This window comes from Bos indicus, chromosome 16 (assembly GCF_029378745.1).
Source record: "Bos indicus isolate NIAB-ARS_2022 breed Sahiwal x Tharparkar chromosome 16, NIAB-ARS_B.indTharparkar_mat_pri_1.0, whole genome shotgun sequence".
In the NCBI taxonomy this organism is placed as follows: domain Eukaryota; kingdom Metazoa; phylum Chordata; class Mammalia; order Artiodactyla; family Bovidae; genus Bos; species Bos indicus.
Window position 1 is genome coordinate 70,362,007 of NC_091775.1, and position 6,000 is coordinate 70,368,006.

At 47.4% G+C, this 6,000-nt stretch overlaps 1 protein-coding gene across 9 annotated transcripts in view; it reads right to left on the minus strand.

The window, feature by feature from the left end:
* PROX1 (prospero homeobox 1) overlaps positions 1-6,000 on the minus strand; it is a 60,176-nt gene that overhangs the window by 25,221 nt on the left and 28,955 nt on the right. The window lies entirely within an intron of this gene.

Here is a 6,000-nt window from a genome sequence, read left to right on the forward strand (position 1 = left end):
ATCATTTCACAGAGGCAAAACAGACAAACACAAAGAGTTGAGACTTTTTCTCCGACATTAAATGGAGTAACTGATAAGGTCAGACATATGATACCTAAAGACATGAATCTGTGAACTCTTGAAGTCAAAGGGCCTCTCTGTGCCGAGGAACAATCTTTCAAAGGAAATAGATCATAGAACTCCACTGAATCCGCTTTAAACTTTATGAAGCAGGAGGAGAAAAAGCTCTAAGTAGGGAAGCTTGACAGAAGAGCCTTGAACTATTTTCTGAAGGAAAGATGAGACCCTCCCTAGGCTGCCACAAAACATCTTTTTTTTTTTCTAAAGGCTCCTCTGAACTTCGATATGTGCCAAGACACTGCCATTGAAAGCCGTATAATTATGTGCTATAGCCACTGTAGAAAATGCTTTGTTCCCCCCAACAAAGGACAATAAGCAAAGTAAAGCGACATTACACTGTATCTTTTTCTTTAAGAATGTTGAGAAAGGTCATGGAATGCTATAACTAATAAAGCTGTTGAGTAAGGAGGTTTGAACGTTGATCTTACTGTGCTTGAATGTAACCCGATGACAAAAAAGACACAGGGCGCTAAAAATGCAACGACATGACCAAATAGATGATAAACCGATGGGCCCGCTTCATTATACCGATCAACACCTTGAATCCCAAAAGGATGGAGGTGCAGAAATGAAGCTTGGGGTCCACACGTCGCCCTGCGCCCTCCCCCGCCCCGCCGCCCCCCACCCCCACCCCCACCCAGTTTGGTATCCTTTACTGCTCCCTCCTTCAAATTTCAGGCAATCATCCCGTACAAGGAGCGTGTTCCCAGACAGCCATGTGCGTACAGATATTTAGAGAACATTCATTTAGTCTCTTAAAAGATCAATTTGGCTTGTCAGCGGGGGCACTGGCAGGGAAAGAAACGGTAAAGGTTTCTTTTCCCTCCTCGCCACCCACCAAGAGCGCGTTGTGCGATCATTTAAATGGCGCCTCAGCTTCGAGGCCAAAAGACTGCAAGAGGAGTAAAAGGGTTTCCCTCCTGTGCCAGTTTTCCAAATGATCACTCATATTTAAGTATCTATTTGGAGCAGAGGGAAGCGCTTCCTAAATCCACCTGTCCCCATTTTTCTTTAAAGAGATGACAGGGCGAATGAAAGACTTCCAAATATATTAAATCTTCTTAAACACACACGGTGTGGCAGGCGGGAGTGGGCTGGGAGTGGGGGTGGGCCTGGTGGAGAGAGTAGATGCAGTGTGTGTGTGTAAGAGTCAAGTGTGGGGGGGGGGGGGTGTTTTGGTGGCAGGGAAGGATGTGAGGAGTCCCGCCTTTCCATTTTCTTCCTAAGGAGAGAAGACACAGAGAGAGGCCTGCAGAAGGACCCTTCCTGCTTGTCATGTGACACCTAGAAAAAAAAAGTCAAACCACACACTGCAGGATGGAGCATCCGCCGCGTGAGTTATGCGTATCTTAGGAAATGACATTGACAAGCCTGCTAATCAATGGATCAAGGTCTCTTTGCTATTTGCTCCTAAGCTTTCCATCCAAAGCCCTGGGTCTTTATCGAGGGCAAGGGTAGTCGGTCCCTCTTCCTCGGAGTTTGCACCCAGCCCGCAGTTAATTGGTTGCTCACTGATAGCCCACGGGGACGCCTGGCTGATCATGGCGGGGAAGAGCTAGCTTCCAGGACTGGATAAGGAGAAGGCCGCTCAGGGTGGCCTGGAAACTGACAGTGAGCCTTGCCTTCGTTCCGGCCACAGTTGTGAGGGAACCAGAAAAGCAATCCAATTGGATGTGCGCGCCCCTACGGTCAGAAGGCTCCGCCTGGATGAAGGTGCCCACCACATTCTCTTCCCAACCTACACCCAGGCCATGCCAGACCCCCCATCTCTGGGTTGATCAGCCTTTCTCAGAGGCCAGCCTGCCACAGTCAATCCAGAGTGGATGTCTTCTGGGTCTCCTTAAGCAGTGCGTTTAACCTCCGTGACTTACACGGATCAGCTGCCTTAGTTGAATTCTTTGCAGAAACGTGTAAACGCATCTTGGAAGCTGACGGGCCGTACCACCTCCTTTCCCCGCCAGAGTTGTGAGGGAAACAGAAGTAATAAAACTGCACTCCTATGCTTCTAAAGTCAGAAGTGTCGGTGTGATTTAAAAACTGGGAAGGAATCCCAAATCTCCTTTCCCTCCCCATAAAAACCAATTTTGGAAGCTCTTCAAAGTGAAGTGAGAATGAAGCATGGAAATACATACCATAACACCTGGAAAGACAAATTTATTGTTGCCAGTCTCATTTAACGTGAGACGCGGGAGTGCAAAGCGGCCTGTCATGGACATGCCTCTCCGCGTGCCTTCGCAGACTGGCGTTGGGAGGGAGGTGCCCGGCTCCTGTCCTGTAGCCAACTTTCTTCCCTTGGGCACAAGCTAAAAGCGTGGTTCACCCTTCCCCGCCCCCTACAGGGTCTTCTTCCACCTCCCCTGGGTCTTCTCAAGCTCTCACCACCCCAAGTCTGAAGGCCGTGCCAAGAATCTTGGCAAGTGTGTAAACTGATACAAAAGGCAGAACAGCCTCTCCTGTCACTTAGGAGGTCCTGACTCACACAGGCCAGGAAATGCAAGGGTCCCGAAGAGGAGGGAGATGCAAGCCACTCCTTCCACACTAGTGATAAACCTTCCCCATCTGCTTAATTTTCCCATAGGCCGGGGGTCAGCAGCCTCTCCAGCCTTGAGAGCCATCAGCGGCGGGGGCTGGGGGGGCGGTGGGGCTTCGCGGTGACAGAGGCACCACCAGCAAGTTTATGACAGAGGCAGAGATGGAGCAGTAAGCTGAAAAAAGACAAGCGTAGGAGGAGAGCAAGAAGGAAGGAGAAAGTGGTAGCGAGAGACAGAAGCATCAGGCTTACCCCTGCTCTCTTTCCCTGGCTCCTCTACTCCCACTTACTTAGAGCGACTTTAAAAACAGTATAAAGCTTTAGGCAAGCTGAAGTTTTCCTTGTGTTAATACCCATATCATTATTAGTACTCACATTAAATAAGTTAATATTGGTAGAACACTTAGAAGAGTGTCCATGATAAACAGGGGGCTTCCCCGGAGGCTCAGTGGTAAAGAATCCGGTGCAATGAAGGAGACCCAGGAGGCGAGGGTTCGATCCCTGGGCTGGGAAGGTCCCCTGGAGGAAGGCATGGCAACCCACTCCAGTATTCTTGCCTGGAGAATCCCATGGACAGAGGAGCCTGGCGGGCTACAGTCCACGGGGTCACACACAGTTGGATGCGACTGAAGCGAGTTAGCACGCGCACATGCACAATAAACAGAATAAACAGTCAATCCGTGCTAGCTATTTCATCATTGCTACAAGCCACTGATTAACTGATTGAGAAATTTAAAACTGCAATCAAGAAAGATGTTTCACTACTTGGCCAGCTAATACTCAGTTGGTTTAATATATTCCTTTGAATCGACTGGCTCTTCATGTAGACGTAACTTCGGTCTCTCTACCAGGCCCCATCTCTGTTTAAAAATGTAAGGAGAAACCAGGTGTGCAGTTCTCTGCTTCACCATCTTCTTCACTTGCTCATTTCAGACTACAGATGTATCTGACTTGATCTTCGGGGGAGAAACTTAGATGGGAAAGTCAAGCAGTGAGGACAACAGCCGCTGAGGTATCGGCTTGAGGTGCGGGGTCCACCTCTGCTCACAGCCACCGCCCACACTGGGAAAGTGACAACGATAAGCCAGTGGCTTTTTAAGCATCTCACTTAAGCTCTGACCTCCACGCACCAAGGCCCAGCACAGAAGGATTATCTCATCTGAAGCTTTTCTGAATCCGTGCCCCAAACTTCCTAAATTAAAAACTAAAGACAGGCTGAATTAAAAACCATTTTGGGAACATAAGTGGCGGTGAGGCTGTGTATGTGCGTACATAGGCGTGAGTGAAGTGGGCAGCGCAGAAGCTACCTCCTGCCTCGTGTTTAGCGCATTTCCGGAAGGAGTCCAGTTTTTTACCAAAGGAGGAATAAGGCCCAGAATAGTCCAATAACTTGTCTGAAGTCACATGAGAAGTGACAAAACTGCTCCCTGGGCCCCATACTCTTTGCGCTGAAGCAGTCTTAAAATAGACACTGCAGATAAAGGAGAGGTGGCCTGGCTGGAAGTGGATATGATTCACAAAGAGAGGAATATCAGATGTTAATCATATTAAAGGAGGATTTAGATGATGCTAAATGGAGCAGCTTGCTGGGTACCTCTTGATGTCAGCCATCCTCTGTTTGTGCTGTTTTGGCCCTTACGCTGAGGAGGGGATTAAAACCAACCAGGTAAGGTTTAAATGACCCTAAAAAATCCTAATGGGTACTGTCAGGATTTGTTCTCTCAAGTTTGTTACTCAGCAAAAATGCACAAACCATCCCATGAATCTCAGGCAATTCTTTTATAAAGCTTGATGCACGCTGCCAAGTGAGTATTTATCATAATAAACTGTAATTAGTTCACCAGCATACCGTTGAATTCTCTTAGCTCAAAGTTGACAGCAATAGACTTATCAGAAAGGGGGTGCAGAGCAGTGAAGCTTTTAATAAGATTTCTGTAAAACATTTAGCCATTGTCATCATGTAGGGGACACGGGTTCAATCCCTGGTCAGGGAACTAAGATCCCACATGCCATGCAGAGTGGCAAAAAAAAAAAAATTGCTTAGCCATCATCATATGCCTCAGCTTTAGGAGAAACCTGCTAGGGTGTTCTGTATATATAGTAAAGCAGGGCTCTGTTATGAGACTTTAAAATAGTGAGGCAGTAAATACAAAAGGGCTTCCCTGGTGGCTCAGATAATAAAGAATCTGCCTGCAACACAAGAGACCTGAGTTTGACCCTGAATTGGGAAGATCCTCTGGAGGAGGGCAAGGCAACCCACTCCAGTATTCTTGCCTGGAGAATCCCATGGACAGAGGAGCCTGGTGGGCTACAGTCCATGGGGTCGCAAAGAGTCTGGAGAATCCCCATGGAGAGAGGAGCCTGGTGGGCTACAGTCCATGCGGTCACAAAGAATCGGACACAACTGAGCAACTAAGCATAGCATAAGTACAAGAAGGATCCTCAATGCTAATATGTTCAGCCAAGGAAAAACCATGCTTATAACCCATTTGACAAGAAAAATACACTGGTCTTGGATATCAAAGGGTGGCTTACAATATAAACACTCTAACTTTCAAGGAAAAACCATGACTTTCCCACTGCTAAGCTTCCACAGTCAGTTCTTTCTAAGCTGCCCAAACAGATCAGCTAAAACCACTGGGATTCAGGCCCCTTCAGGAGTGGATGTGAGGCTGGGCAACGAGGGTCAGTTAGTTATTGACAAGGCCAGACCAAGGTGCCCCTCTCTCCTTCAGCATTGAGAACTTGGTAGGCACTGGGGGTTACCTATCTGTGTAAGGAAAGAAGAATACTAACATAAGGTACCCACACAAGCAGATGTGGGAGAAAAGTTCTCCTCCTCGATGACGCTAGAAAAGGCCCAACTTGGTAAAGTCACAGCCTGTCCACTCTTCATCATCAGAGGTTCAGCCTGCAGAACCCTTGCCACATTCCCACCTCCACGCATTGTTGCCCCAGCCAGTAAGGCTCAGCAAAATGCCTTTGTGGGTACTGGGAGATTCGCTAGTGTTGTCTCATGGAGAGTCATCACGTTGCAATGAAAAATGCTTGCTGAGGCATCACATCAGCCAGTAAAGAAATGCCTTACTCATAGCCACACATCTCTTATTTTTGCAAAGATACTGCTTTCTGGGAATCATCACTACTGTTTCATAGATACCTAGAATATGTAGGATGTAGACATACAGAAGTGTGTATAAGACCTTATGAACAGAGAGCAGTATGCTTCTGAAGCTACACGTATGCAAAATGAACCCATAAGGGTGTCCTCCCAAAAGGACAACAGCAGAAACAGACAAGCAAAGATGTTGACGGAGCTCTTATAACAGGTACTTAAATTCTTATAACAT